We start from the raw sequence: 17,214 nt of genomic DNA on the forward strand, positions 1-17,214 counted from the left end.
ATGCCATCGGTTTCCCATGAGGTACATTTTGGCAGCCAAGAGTTTTCTAGGTGGGGCGAGAGTAGAAATACTTGCATTCCTCTTTGCTGCTGCATTAAGTGCTTATGCTGTTTTTGCAGCTCTTCGTGGGAGGCTCACCCCCAAACCTCCATGACTTGGTGTTGGACCCACTCGCGATCTCTTCTGGATGACCCTTTGTCCAACTAACTGGGCCCCAATCCCCACCCTGTGTCTCTCTCTCAGTCATAATGACCCTATCTCATCTTGTGGTATGCCCAACCAATTTATTATTATTGCTATGACAGGGAATAGAGGCAAACATGCACAACTTTTGCTTCCTCTACACCAAGGACTCCCCCGACCCAAATACCATCAACAGGAACATGTAAGCATGTTAGGCCAGCAGCTTTTAAACGTCGTTCTAAACACTTCAGGGCGTTAAATGGAACAAACAGGTGAGGGAGGAAAAGAGGAAAAGGAAGAAAGAAAATAAACTAAATGGAGCGGTGGGAGAGGATAGTGGTGAATGAGAAATTAGGAAGAGGCTCCCAGAATAGGCCCTTGCCACCAGCCCATTTGTCAAATAAAAATACGTTTCATTCAGACATGTCACTCTTCTTAGACACATTTCCAATATTACCAATATATTGCTTTTGCTGATCAATTGCCTTGTGAGTGCCAGCGATATAACATACCTTCTATTGTGATAAAACATATGTATATTATAATTTAAACACACATTAATAATTTGTAAAATTCGAGTGTTTTAGGTATTTGCAAAGGGTTTAAAGTCCGTTTTTGCCTCTTATTCTGTGAGGGAAGGTCGGAATGTGATTCTGTTTTCTCCCTCTTATTCCCGATTACCTGCTGCTTCTTTCTTTCTTTCTTTCTTTCTTTCTTTCTGATTATTTGTGGGTGGAGGTAACATTGCAGGGGGAACCTTAACTTGGATGCTTCTTTCCTAAAATAAAATAGTGCTCCTATTCAATTGTGCAGTGTATATGTTCTGGGAGAAGGTTAATTAAGTGCATTGCTTGCATTTCTATTGTAATTATCACCCCATTGATGATTGCTGCCCCATATTAAAATTGTTTGATTTCATTTGATTTTAAAAATAAATTCATGGTGCATTGTGACCCAGGGTATTTGAAAAAGGGGGTGTGATACGAGTTGTGTACCATCTCAAATTGAATTCGCATCAAATAAAGAGAAAGGCATATCAATTGAGCGCTACATCCTAGGCTCAGACCAAGGCGTGTGTCGCCCGATTGAAATCCTTAAACTATGTTTCACAGTACGGAAAAGTCTGATACAGAAGCAGTCACCGTTTTACTATCCAACATTGGAAAATTACAAATATTACACCCCTATGGTGTATGCTGCAGCCAATGTCTACGTTTCTGTATGAGTAGGTTCCTGTACTAGAAAGAACACTGCAATGGAATGTTCTTTGGAGCAGTACACTGCGTAATGAAGTATGTAGTTCATCACACATGTTCCGATCACCCCTGTCACTTTTGTTGCCAACATTACACTCACAACCCCTTGTAGGGACTTCCTATGAAAAGTAAATGCACATGTGATGTCATTCGTGATGTCATCAATCATATTTGTGATGTCATCTTTGATGTCATGGGTGTTATTCTTAACAGTGCACGGTGGTGGCACGAGTTATGGTTGCTCAGCTTACCATAACTGGCGATTTTCAGGGGGTTTCCAGTTTTACTTGTAACCATAACACCCCTTTAACAACGTTTTTTCACTGAATTTCATAGGTTTTTAGTAGCGCAACTTAACCAGAACATTTTTTTCAATGAATATAGATATAGATATCATGAATTTGATAGGTTTTTCCTAGGATACCCTTAGTTTATATAGATATACCATACAACATACTGAACAACCCTTTCCCATGCTAGTGGCTGCAATGTCCGCGGACCAAGGGAATGTCCGCGGACAGATTCAGTCAACATCAACACTGTGCAAAAGCTCAGGGGGTATCTTGCATTTTTGTATCATACAACAAGCACACTGAACATGTTCAAATAGCAGTATGTAAATAAATTACATAAAAAATAAATAATAAGTACAAACTGTATATGTAAGACACAAACAGTCCAATTACATAGCATATGAAACATACAAAAAAAAACAAAATCATATGCCTCCAGCAGAATTACCTCACTGATACTTTACAGAAACTGCACAGCAAATATCAACAGAACACCTACAAAGCAGTTACAGGAAAACTGAAAAACAAACTGGTAAGTACACTACATTAATTCCTATAGATATAAACTTTCTTTAGTAGGATACACTAAAAAATAATGTATCATTTATTTACACAGAAATGGCTAGCACTCTGGAGTGGCTTGAAGAAAATTTTCCCGGGTTGAAATGAGTGAAAACAGTGATACTAATGGTAGACACTGCAGTTTTCAAAGTAAACCAATACACATTATTTTATATGTACCTAACACATATTTTTTCTTTAACAGTACATACAGAAAATAAGAAGAATACTCAAAACAGTACATCATGTACGAATGGAACAACAAACGGACACTGTGGAAAATCATCTACAGCATTTAGAACAAAAAAAAATGGATCAATTAATGACCAATTTCATTATTTCGAAGAACTTTGTAGAAAACCATATCATGGAAAAAATTAAAAATCCGGATCACCAAAAACGTTATGACACCTCAATCCATTCCTCCCCTACCATCCAACATGTAGAAAACCCTAATTCTCCTGTATATGTCTCCATTTCTGCGTCCCCCTCTCTTTCATAATTTCTATATTTTTGTACATTAATAAAGTATTATGTACACGGTTCCTATATGTCTCGGTTTCTTTTTTTTTAAAGGCCGTTTGGGTGGCCACGGACGGTGGGACTGTCCGGGATGTTAGCAATTACCCAAAATGGGGGTCTCATAATGACACTATCCCTGTTCGTACTGTCTGCAATCAAAATGGGGGTGTCCATAGAACACATAACACTGTCCGCATGTCTGCAAAGTTGTGACGCACCTTTAATTAGTTCAGGAACTGAACCCTCTCCGGCGGACACTTGTACGCATGCGCATCCCACGAAAATCGACCTGTCCGCCGCATGTGTGTCGCACTTTTAATTAGCTCGGGGACCCAAACCCTGTCCGTAGAACACCTGTGCGCATGCGTACAACCGATCCCGCGCATTAGGTGCCCTATGGACAGCCTTCCCATTCGCAAATGTGTGTCCGCGACGTCATCATGTGACCGCACCAACGCCAAGTGCTTTTTTGAGCAATCCAAGGCATTTTACTGTGAAACTTCACCCTTGCACATGTCCAAGACCATGTCCCTAGCGATCTGGATATTTTTGGGAACTTTTTAAGCCCTTTTTGGTGTTCGAAGTGTTCGCGGAGAGTGGCTCTCCGCAAAGCGCACACCAGCACCCCTATGAAAGGCCACACCCGAGAGCTTCTCCTCATTCTGTTTTTGAATACCAGAGAGAGCACAGATCAATATTGTTGCGCTAAACCTTCTCTACACTGCATTGGCTGCTGACCTCTGCCTGCTGTGCCATTTGTAGAACAATATTCCTCTGTCTGCTGTGCTACATCCTAGATGGCAACCGTGGCTTCCACCTCTGCAGCTGCCTCAGCACCACCTCCAACCCCACCCCCTCCACCACCACCACCACCGCCACCACCTTCCCAAGGGCCTGGAGTGGGGAACAGGCATGGAGATGTAGAGAGTGATGAAGAGGATGATGAGGATGATGAGGTTGAGGTAGTGGAAGTCCCTACTACTCACAGCCACAGTGAAGCTTGGGTGCAGAGGCTGTTTACCACTGTTGGAGGGGTACCCAAAGCTCGTGCACACAAGGTGCACTGAACTGAATGCCATATTGGGCGCAGGTGTGGCAAATCAGGTTTGTACAGCTAAGGGATTACTTCCATGCAGCGACACCTAAGATCATTCCACACAGTGGCAATTCGGAGGGTCGTCCCCATGCGATAAAAGTAGTAGGTGAGTTCCTCTACAGCAAGCTCAGTTTCTGCTCCTGCCAGCACAGGAAACCCTCCTGTGGGGCAGCGCATCCCTGAACCAGCCTCGCAGGCCATACGCGCCACAGAAGACCTTACCTTTCGAGGGTAAATGTACTGCAATGCCTTACCTTTTGAGGCTACAGTCTGGGAGCATGAGAAAGTCTGCTACCTACCTGATTAAGGCCCACCCAGCATCTTCCTCTCTCCACCTGCCCTTTCTAATCCCCATGGTTGGTGCCCCTTCCTTACCCTCCCTTCCCTTCCTTTCCTTGTGTCTTGTTAAAAAAAAAACCAAAAAATACAAAACAAAAAGGCTCTTTTCAGTGCCACCTTTCACAGTTTAAAAATAGAAGTGCCAATGAAATGCTGCAGGGCCCTGTGCATTTTTTTTAGGGGTACTGCGCTATCAAAACCATTGCACTCTTCTCCGGGAGGAAGTGGTGGCTCTGAAAAGAGCCTTTTTGAGTGTTTTTTTGTGTTTTGAAAACTTCAAGTGGTCAACACCTACTGGAAAAAGGATTGCAATACTTCCAAAAAGGGTCCCAATGCATTCTGTATATTTCACAGAAAAATCGGATTGCCAGCATGAGTAAGATGGACTCCATCTCTACGAATAATTTGTGTGCTATGAAACTTAATATTTTCATTGTGAAAAGAGGACATACCAACATCTCTCAAAATGGCACAAACAGCCTTGTAGACATTGCGCCTTGCCTCCTCCATTTGTGGACCAAATAAAGAAGAACGCAGCCACATTTATCTCTGCGCAATACGAGAAAAAATTACTCTGGAGTTTGGAAACATGTCCATGACTTTCCCAAGTCCTTCTTTCATTGCAAATTGCAAGGATATTCCAGAGACATATGTCCTAAACTGTTACCTTCACAATGAATAATAATAATGTCTGGATGACAGTGTGTCAAAGTGAAATCTAACCACTTCATTCTGCGCACTCCATGCCAGTGCACAATCACATGAGGGAATCCAAGATGTGCAGCCACTCCACAGCGATCTGCATGCACCTCCAACCAATTTATCCACGAGTCACCCAAAATCCAGACAATCTGCCTTCTGAAAGACACAGCCATAGCCATCTGCTCTCCTCTCAGGAAACAGACTTTCTGCCAAAGGCTCTCCTTACATATCACACCCAGTAAACCTTATTAGCCAATCCCTTGGTCTGCACAGTCTCATTTGCATGCCTCTCAGCCTCAAAATCCCTGTATGTAACACGCGCGATCCGCGGACAGCAGAGGTGTCCGCAGACTAATTGTGAAATCTGAGAGTTGGGAATGAAAACATAAATAGTGTACTCCACTTCCCCTTTGATGATGGCTCTGAAAAAAAGCAGTTTTTCTTAAGTGTTTCTAAAAATGAAACACCTTTCATTTTGTTATTTTCTTCCACTTATTTTCTTCCTAATGTCTCCACATTATCCTCTGTAAAGCATTCCTTATATTTTGAAAAAACATAGCATTTCCCAATATGGATAAAGAAATGCCATCTTCTTTGAAATAGTCACCATTAACAAAATCAATATTGTAATGGTTACAAGACAACATCCCAGCTCTAAACAAGAAAGAAGACATCCCTCTGTTAGCCAAACACCTTGCACCATTTTGCTGGGGACAAAAAACGTTACAATTGGCTCATACTACCCTAGGCAACATTTCAGAAAGAAAATCACCTTGGCACTTGGAAGAACCACCATCACTACCTTAACCAAGTTTTCAAGAGCACTCAAAGTAGGAGCACTGATGTATCCCAAATGGACAGCACCCCAATGCAGTACCACTACCTCTGGACTGTTCCACATGGAGAAACTCTTACAAGCTCCAACCACTGCCTGCGTATTGGAACCAGGCACAGTTGACCACAAAACCTCCACTCCTTCAAAACCAAAAGTGGCAGCCATATGTTTAGACATAGCATACCTCTCCAAAACATATACAAACAGATCTCCAACAACGAACACCCTCACTTTCTTCACCTCTGCCATCTTCACTACGCACACAGCCTCTTCCTGCAAAGAACAACTTCAACACCCGATTGGCTAATCCCCACATTCCCCTTTCCATGCTAGATTTGCTGAGAAACCCCAGATGTGGCACGCTCTGTCTGCAACAGCCGCAGTGTCCGCAGACCCCGCAACACAGGTGCAGCCCTTTTTCACTTTCCACATCACTGTCTGCACCACTCTCTCATTGGATACACATAAGCAGTCACACAAACATCCACCAATCACATCCAAGAACTCTACATCTAACTCTCATCACAATTCAGCACTTTAGATGAACTGTTCATCACTCTGACTAGAAGTGTCTTGTGATTGCAAAGCACCTACAGCGAGAACTATTGTAAAACTAGATTTCTCCTTCCAGATTCAACTACATCTACATATATCAATACAAACTAGAGGTATGAATATTTTGTTTACAGTAAACTTGCAACTCTTTTATAAATGCATATGAACTGGGTACCTGCCATTCACCCTGCATAATCTACAAAAAAAGCATACTCTAATTTCTCCCATCTCCTATAATCAAGTTCACTTACAAATCTGTCTGCTTTCCAAATTTTTACCCATATTACTCATTGCAATGTCCAACCTATAATTCTTTTATTTCCTTCAATCATTTCCACAACCACTTACCCGTTAACACACTATTATAAATTCCTAGAATGCGCACAAAACAGGAGACCAGCTTTTATCTTACAAAAGCACTGCAAGTACATAAAGTGCATTTATTTAAACAGAATGCCTGACACTTGCCATACTTGCAAAACCAAACAACTACAAGTGCACATTCAGAACAGTGCTAATAGGAATGTGGATAAAGTCAAAGAACTGAAAGGTTTCCAGTTCTCATGTAGGTAACATCTATGCACAAAACAAAGTAATGGAATTACATGCACAAAAACAACATTCTCCTTTTCCATCTGTACATTTTTCCAAGCTTTTTTTCTCACCCTACTACAACTTCCACTAATCTATTACCACACTAAACAGTGCAACAGCAACACATACTTTCAAAAGTGCACCTCATAGGATACACCTATAAAAACCCCATGAACCCCCTTAGCAATGAAACCGAAGCTCCAAAATCCCCATTCATATACAAAGCTATGCAATTTAACACATAAAGTACCTCTGCCTACAATTTCTTTTGCAAATGTTACTAATCTATTCTTGAAGTGAAATTACTGTGACATTATCACACATATGTACTAAATTCCTTCTTTCACAATTGCAGTGAAGACCACACTCCTGAAAACCAGCAGTGTCTGAATTACAAGACAGAACCCAGAAGAAACCTACTCTTTGCATCCAACAAAGTAAGTGCAATACTGCCATAATGGTCTGTTACTCAAACACTAAAATTCTAGCATTGTAGAACAAACAATTTTATCACCCTACATCATTAAATCAGTATTACTGATTGCACCTCAACAGGTGCACACTTTGTATTATCTCAACACCAGTATAGTAACACACAAATACAAGAATAATCTTCCCAACCTGAAGTAACAGCCCATTCAACACTCTACACCTCTAAATACATGCCTACCATCATAATCAGACACATGCACAATGCACACATACATTGCACAACATCCCAACCCAGACTTTCTTTTTTTCTCCAACAGACACCAAAGAATGCCTACAAAAAGGCAACTCCGTAGAAGGCAATGCAGAAATAGAGCAAGTCAAAATAAAAAAGTGTACAAACTAGGCATCCGCCTCTAGCAGAATTTATACAAAAAATTCAAACAAAACAGCTAATACAGTCACTAAGCAAAACTAAAGCAGCTTGCAGTAAAGAAACTTTGACTCCTCTTTCAAAATGTAAAACTAAACAGGCAGTTCTTAAAAAGACTACAGCTACCACTAGTGCTAACACTGCACCTATAAATCTTGATGTAGCCACAAGTAAGCATACCAAAAAAAATATTTTACAAAAAATGTTCCGCCACAGAGTCCTTCAAAACCTTATAAAGTCAGGAGAGAAATCACGCTGAACCCTTGAAACCTACCGCAGAAAACTAATCCTGGAAGCTCTCCTAGACAGTGCAATACTTCTCAAAAGGAAATTATTTATATTCGTTTTAAACAGAATGAAACCACTAACAAAACTACAACAAGGATTTCTCAACAAACGGAATATCAACAAAGATAGCTTTGCAAACATCGGTGCAGGTGAGTGGAGTCACACCACCAACACAGAACCATATTTCAATGAAGAAGCATACAAACAGACGCAAACAAACCCAATTGCCATACATAGCAGTGTATGAAAAGGTTAATAATACCATCATGGAACAAGAAATGCTGCTCACACAAATATATCCAAACATAGCATCAACTCTCCATTCCACTGAACCAATATGTCCAGTCTACAAATGGCCATGCACATCAATGCATAACATAGGCAAAAAATATTTCAAATCTTTACGCCAGTTCCTCAATCAGTATGTGAAAGGCAAAGACCAATTGAAAATAAAACTGTTACAAACTATGGACTCTTGTCCAGTGCGAAAATACACAGGACTACAAGGACATTCATTAGCCTGCATTTCTGGACCCATTTGCAAAAGCACCTTCCACCATATCAAAATGATAGGAACACACCATTCAACTGTAAGAAATCTGGATCATAAACTGTACTATGCCAAAAGTTCTGCTTTAGCATTGGCCAATTTAATTAACATTCTTCTAAATGGTACAGCCAAAGAACTACTCAAAGAAATGGAGTGCATCCAGAGAAAATATTTTGGAAATGAAAGCCACTTACAAAATTCAATATCTTTAGAACAGACTAGCAACAACTTTCAGGTGGCAACCTTCTACTACACACATACAAAAAAGAAATACCAAAGTTTAAAAGCACATCTGCTGAAGTACCAAACCATGTGTGTGTGTGTGTGTGTGTTGCCGCAGGACTTTTTATAAAAATAGCACAAAAACTGTAGACATAATGTACAAAATAGAAGACAATGAAGATTCCAAGTGGTTCCAGTTGGGTCTCTATCTTATAGCAGAAAACAAATACGAAATTACTAACCCCTCAATACTTTACAGATACTGCACTGCAAAACGGACAACAACCAAATACCTTCACGTGCTATCACTAATAACTTGGAATTATTCCCACTACCAAAACCACTGCAACAACTTAACTTGTATGAGAGCATTATAATTCAAACAGTGCACACATTTCAAGCAATAATACGCCTTAAACCAAAAACAGCAAAACTACCTCCCTCTGATTACTAGAAGGCATTCATGGCAAAGTATTTATTTGTCATTAGATCTCAAAGAAAATGTACACACTCTGGGAGTGCAACGGCCAATAGATCAATCTTTGATTATCCTAGTAAATGGCGTAACTACAAAAGACAAAAAAGAATTGGGCAGTAACTAGTGGATTTACATAAAGTTAAAGAAGTCCTTCAATATCTAAAAGACAACAGTGAATGCTACAAAGAAATAGACATCGAAGAAAACCTGAGGGAAACCACTGAAATAATTTAAGACTCATCAGGAACTGGCCAATTTAAACTTCTACATTCTACGACAGAATCCAATATTTAGACCATTATACAATTCACCCATTGCACTCTAAAAAGAAACAATAGATGATGCACTGGAAACTTACCAAATACGGCAAACCAAAGGATCAGCATATGGGAAGAAAGTGTAGAAGCACATGCCTTTCCTCTACTCTTTCCCACTGGAAAAGGAGGAAGGTACAATGAAAGACCCACACAAATAACAGCATCAGAATACCTCTCTTTACAAATGCATTCTGAAGACCCCAGATTCAGACAAAATGTAGAATACATATTCCACCTTCTCTTTGAAAGTGAACTAGCAACTCTATTCTACGGAGTTGCACACACATCGAAATCCGGTACCAATTTTCAAAATATGTCTGCAACGCAATTACTACAAAAAGTGCAAGAAAAAGATGACGTTTTACAGTCAAGCATTACAAATCTTTTAGCAGACATGCGTGGTACAAAAGAATATTGGTTCCGACGACACGCAGAAGTTCAGTGTATAATAAGAACCATTGACCCACCCACATGGTTTGTGACATTAAGTTGTGCAGAATATGTATGGGAAGATTTCCTACGCATAGCAAAAAAACAAAAAACAAATAGATATATAAACACCAGGAGAGCTCTGCTCTCAAGATCCTGTAAATGTATCAAGATATTTCCATCATTGCTTTATTGCAATGCTACACTTAATTTGTAATAAAACAGTGGCTCCCATCGGAGAAGTGCAACACTTCTTTTGGAGAAAAGAATACCAAGCCAGAGGAGCACCACACATCCACATGCTTTTGTGGATTAAAGATGCTCCTAAATTTGGTCAGGACAGTGATGCCACTGTTTCGCAGTTCATTCAGAAATATTTCACTTGTGAAATCCCTTCACAAATGACACATAGTGACCTACATGCACACATTTCACAATTTGAAAGACACAAGTGTGGGAACTATTGTCAGTGCAAATATAAAAACAAAGGGGAATACTATGCCAAATGCCGCTTTAGTTTCCCTAGACCAGTTTCAAAAACAGGTCAAGTGAACAACTTCATGTCTTCAGTTAGACATTGCGTCAAAGGTAAATCACCTAAGAACACATACTGTATAACAAGAACAGAAGGATCAAAGTACATCAATGATTACAATGCAATCAATGCCATTCTATGGAATGCAAATAGAGATGTGCAATACATTGCAGACAATTCCACTGGAGTTGCACGATATGTCACAGCCTACTTAACCAAAGCAGAAAAAGCAGGGGTCAAAGACCTCTAGGACCACGTATTATCTGACAAAACACCATCACAGAAATTGTACAGCTTAGGCATAAAAATGCTCTCCCATAGAGAATGTGGCCGCTACGAAGCTGCAGACCGTTTAACCAGTACTGCCTTGTATGGAAAATCTGAAAACATAGTATGGCTAAGCTTTGGTCCTGCTAAATCCAGAAAAAGAGTTCTCAAATCATATGAAGACATAGAAACAATAGCTTAAAATGATCCCAACAGCCAAGACATTTTGAAAAATAACTTACTAGACACATGCTACCCAAACAGGAGTACCACTTTGGAAACCATGCGTCTATACCACGTAGCTCAAAACTTCCCATACAAAAATAATATTAAACCCAGATGAGAAGAAAAGTAGATACAGAGTCTAAAAATTGTGAAGGCAGCCTATGGAAACTTACCAAACGAACCTTAATTAATCATATGAAATTGTCATCAAAAACTCCTCAACATAAAGAACTGTATTACATGTCCCTACTACAACTTTTGAAACCATGGAGAAAAGAAGATTTATTAGATACCCATGTCTCCTATGAAGATGCTTTCAAAGCAAATGAAAGCACTATAACAGACAAACTTTACGCAGTACAAAACAATGTAGACAATGAACAGCAACAAGGAGAAGAACTCCAGGCACGACACTCCTGACAGCAGTCAACCTTCTCTAACAGGAAGCCAAGAACCACTTGGAGAACCACTTGGACAGCCACTCATAGCAAATGAGGCTGAATTAGCCATGACTGAAGTAGAAAACACCATGTACCAGTATGAAGGGTCTACAGAAGACTTTGCTATACTCGAATCACAATTAAACAATGAACAGCATTGCATTTCCCTAGAAATAACAAAACAAATTGAACATGGTATGCATCACGAAACTAAAACTTGTACCTGCCAAGACAACAAACCTATACTGCTATATGTGGTCAAGCTGGTTCAGGGAAAACATTCTCAATAGAAAATCGTCAGCAAGTTCCTCCAACAATTGACAAACAACAAACTGTCAGCTGTTGTAACTGCCCCCACAGGTTTAGCTACCTACAACATAGGCGGTTTCACTTTACACTGATTACTACTCCTTCCAGTAGAACACCAAAACAAATTAGACTATTACAAACTTTCTCCAGAAGCTGCAATGGGACTACACAGGGTTTTGAAACAAATGGAAATGCTGCTAATAGATGAGGTGAGCATGGTCTCCAACCTAATGTTGGCTTTGATTCACCTCAGATTACAAGAGGTCCTCAAAACAGACTACGAAGAGCTCTTTGGAGGAAAACACATTGCTGTTTTCCGAGATCTTCTTCAATTAACACCAGTTAAAGGGGAGGCTATTTTTAAAACCTTAGGGCACAAACTATGCCGTAAAACTCTTGGCAGCATAGGAAATGTCAATCTTTGGCAACATTTCCAATACAAAGAATTAATTGAAAACATGCGTCAGTCTGCAGACTTCACCTATGCAAACATTTAGAAAAGTAGTTGGATTGGTGTAGTATCTAAGGAAGCAAGGAGTATCCTGAATACCACACGCATCCATGACCTATACGGCCATAACTCATGTGCTACTGATGTCATGGAACAATTGGCACACAAAAATGTAAACTGTATGTCCTTGATGCCAACTCTTGCAAGCTGTGCACAATTCAATGAAACCATGTTGAAAAAAAGAAATGCAACCAATAGTTCAAATTTGCTCCACAGACAAACTGGACTTGCACGGTATGACACTACCCATGGGTGAACAAGCCACAGCACGACTAAATACCTTAGAAAACTCTCGCTAACACAGCTGGTTTAGAGAAAATATTAAAATGATCTTTAAATTGTAGAGTAATGCTAAAACGTAACCTCAACGTGGAGCAAGGACAAGGTAATGGAGCACTTGGTACAGTTGTTGGCTTTCAAACATACCCATGTGACAACAACATACAGTTTGTCAATATTCACTTAGACAAACTGTCAGAAGTTAAGGATAGGAAGCGCAACAGCCCGATTCCTTCTTTTTAAAGACATCTATGTACGCAGAGAACAATTATCTCTTTCTCTAGCATACGCACTCACCATTTATAAATCACAAGGTCTTACCCTAGATCAAGCATTGATAGATATTGGCAGCACAGTGTTTAAAGACGACATGAGCTATGTAGAACTATCACGCATACGTACACTTGAAGGATTATTTCTAGCCAACTTTGATGCAAGTAAAGTAAACGCTGATATTCCTTGCATTGTAGAATACAATAGACTACGTGCACTCTACGCACCCCATCTCAAAACCTATCCTATTCTTCAAAAAGCAAATGTTTGTAAAGAAAACTAGTCCAGACTCAAATTATAGAGGATCTCAAAACCATAACTCCAAAGAAATTAAAAGCTAATACTTCATCAATGACCACAACCAAAGAAGGATCTACTGCACAAACAAAACCAACTACCTATTCAAAGAAACAAAGCACACTTCCAACAAATGTCTGGTCCATTAAATTTTTCAAATACAACTGATGTAAAATGCAATGCAAATGTAGCAATCAATATTCTATTCCAATTGCCACCAATTATTGAAAACATTTACTTAAACTGGACAGATCAATTATGTTTGCAAATGTTATTCCTTCACAGAAATCCAACCAACAATCCTGAAAACACTTAGTGTTTCTGGAAAAAGGCAGGAATTGGACTATTGTGCTGGAATGGTCAGATTCACTATAAAACACACGAGAAGATCCACAAGAATGTCTAATGTACTTACAACAAATACTGGAAAACAAAAACATACCCATGAATGAAATCTTCCAGATTTCATACATATGGAAACATACATGTACTCTCTGCAACCATGTGGCACAGGAACAAATCCCTAATGAACGCTTTGTGTATGTATCCATACCCAACTGTGAATCCATTCCAGCAACTTGTACAACATGCAAACCATGGCAGATTATGTACTACTTGCAATTCTGATAATCATTCCACCTTACAAATACAATCACATAGTGAATACCTAATAGTAATGCTTTTGCGCTACAATGCAGATGGTACCAAAAACAACTGCAAGCTGACTGGATTCACACATGGACAAGTATCATTTGGTAAGAAAACCTTCACAACAGTAGGCATAATCTACCACGCAGGAGCCACAACCAATGCAGGTCACTACACTGCATACATAATAAAGAAATGTGGATGGTTTGAATGTAATGATACTTCCATTAATCTAAAACAAAGATCAACAGCAAATCTTGTAAATGCTTACTTCATATTCTTAAAACCAAATTTTATTCACTAATCTAAGTATGAACATCTACAAAATGTCTTCAATAACCTTTAAATCCATAAACTAATAGAATAAGACAACAGCTATCTAACAGTGAAAAACTATAAACAGTTAGAATGCGCCAACTGGTATCTAACAACCAGAAAACTGCAATATACATTTTTCGAAGGAAACCCTACAACACGTATTACGTATATCTGCAACAACCAAACAGATAAATGAATACTGCTAAAATTCAACAAGAAATAAACTATTAGAATATGCCAACTGGTATCTAATTACAACAACAGTACCACCACTTCCAAACCAAAAACCATACACCTATTCAATTCCTCCTACTGAAATCAACCACCGAAAAATATTGTACCATAACGTAGAACTTTTTTTTTTTTAATCCTGCATGGATTTTTTTCCCCACAGACCCAATGATTTTACGAACAAACACAGGAACTGGGCAAATTGCACAGTACCCTGGTTTGAAGCATAGTGCTTTTAAAGTACTAACTAGGAGGGTCGACAAAGTACAGAAATATATACTATGCAATGCAATAATTAATTACAAACTACCTTAACTAATATGTGATCTTTTATTACAGAGAATGAAAAAACAATGGCTGCTCCAATTTCCCATACCATGAAAAAACTGTATACAACCTCAACAAAGCAAACAGTAAGTATACGATTGGAGTCACAACCACTGCAACATAACAGACCCATGCAAGCGAACACCTGACCACTAACTACAACCCAAAATGTCTACAGTATTCGGTACCAACATTCTGAACACAATCCAACAAACCAACTACCACACACCATGTCCACTGTCCGATAAATACTATTACACTACTGGCAACCAGTACACAAACTTTTGAAAACATACCCCTATGCAACCCACATACCACAGTCAAAATGTTTGCTTGCATGGGTGCGTTATGCTGCAGTGATTGTGGCCAAGGCCTAGAGTCTTGGGTGCATGGCCGAAGGCCGGCCACAACCACTGCAGAATAACACACCCATGCAAGCAAACACCTGCCAACTGACCACAACCCAAAAACATAACACAACCACCTCAAACCATATCCACTTCACTTGACATACTAAGACAGTACTTGCAGCCAATGCACAAACTCATCGATGTATGCCCTCTCCAGCCAATACTTAACTACCCAAAACTAATACATCAAAGCATAATAAAATAACCAGTAGTGCGGTCAGTGGTTGATATGTCCGCGGACAACCGCAGTGAGCGCGATCACATCACAGCCCTCTTCCACCTAAACAAATACAGCATTTGACCCATATCTCACTCCCCCACCCTCTCCAGCCACTCTTCCACACCAACACACACCCCAAAATTTGATTTCTGCTCTATTCCAATGTCGCGCTGTCCTCGGATATCCGCAGATCCAACATGGCGGGCGCATCGGGAAAACGTGACGCACCTCACGCTTCACTCTAACCAATCAGCGAACACATTGCCTGTCCGCGGACATGACGTAGGCCCACTGGCCAATCGGTGTTCTGTCCGCGGACCGGACACAGATATCACACATTTTTTGGGACCTGCTTTCTGGTCGTTTTAAAGAACCTACTGGACAGGTTTCCACCAAATTTACAAAAGCAGGCTTTCGAGACCAAGCCGCCGCACCTGCCGCAAATTTGGTGATAATCCGTAGAGCCGTATCGGCTGTAGGCGTGAGCAATGTTTTTCTCCATTCAGTCTATGGGGGAAAAAAAATGTTGGGACCCCCCTATAAAACTTTGTCCCCCCCCTGCCCAAACCTCACCAAACTTTGTAAACAAATTGAAAGTGGGCCATATACTTTTTTTGCACAGCGTGGTGAGGAATCGTCCAGGGGGAGCGAAGTTATAAGCCGCCCAAAAAGTGTTCTTCCTATGATTTAGCAACTTAGCCATAACTACACGGCCGCTACTGCAGGATATATTATAGTATATATATATATATATATATATATATATATACACACACACACACACACACACATATATGGACTTCTATGGAACAAACACTGCACACACAAAATGCACGTGGGGTTGGGTTAGCCATTTGTGTAACCTGCATGCCACAGCTTGGAGTGTCCAGGACATCCTTCTGAAGTTGACAAAATGACGGAAGGTGTGTTGGGTTACAGTATCAGAACTGTACAATCCCTGGAGGGGGTCAGATAAATATCACCCCCTCTTACTCCCACCAAAAAAGAAGGCCCCGATTTTCGGAAGTCTCAACGTATGTGTCAAATTCAAGGAAGCCGTTTTTGTTTTAACATTGTTCACTTGTGTCTGACACACACACCCCTGAAGGGGCCATGCAGTAGTAGTGTTAGCACAATGGTGTGTGCCCAGTGGGTGTCCACATACAGTGGAGGTACACTGCTTGGCCCCCTGCTGCTGGCCCCTCCACTATGGGGAAGGGCCGTGCACAGTAATGTAACCTACCTTGGATCCCAGAGAGGAGCCTGTGAATCACACGCTTCCTCTGCTGGTGCGATTCTTGTTCATCTTTGAACAGCGGTGTTCCCAGAGTTAGACTAGCCAGCGCCTCGAGAGCTCCTGCGGGGTTAGAGCAGATGTACTAGCAATCGTGAGCTATGGGGCGGTGGTGCAGGGGGAGCAAACCACAGGGGTCAATATTGGGAAAACAGTCAGGGGGCTTGCAGGGTTATCTGAAAGTGCTGTGGGAAAACAGCAAGTTATTCGGCTGTGTACTGGGGGGGGTGAGTTTTTGGGACCATCTTTGCTAAATATTAAAGTGGTGGTGCTGCAAGGAGGAAAATTGAGTGCTGGGCTTGGCAGTACTCGGGACCGACTGGCATTTGAAAGTGTTATGTGGCGATTCTGGGGGAGCACACGTAGTTAACACCTTACTGTTTGTCGATGGATACACTTGCATGACAAGCCAAAGTCGCTTGTGTTTTTTTTTTTCTACGTATAATTTTTATGAGGGGCATAGCCATTTAATCCCTTAGGTTCCATAGGCAGCCGGATGGGAACATTTAACTGGCTGGGCATTCTCTACTGTCCGTCGGCAATAAGCA

The 17,214-nt window shown here is 40.5% G+C and overlaps 1 protein-coding gene across 3 annotated transcripts in view; it reads right to left on the reverse strand.

The window, feature by feature from the left end:
- Window positions 1–17,214, reverse strand: part of CCDC22 (coiled-coil domain containing 22) — a 942,388-nt gene that overhangs the window by 854,971 nt on the left and 70,203 nt on the right. The gene's annotated exons all lie outside the window — the stretch shown is intronic.

Source organism: Ambystoma mexicanum, chromosome 2p, assembly GCF_040938575.1.
Source record: "Ambystoma mexicanum isolate Mex_15411 chromosome 2p, UKY_AmexF1_1, whole genome shotgun sequence".
Taxonomy (NCBI): domain Eukaryota; kingdom Metazoa; phylum Chordata; class Amphibia; order Caudata; family Ambystomatidae; genus Ambystoma; species Ambystoma mexicanum.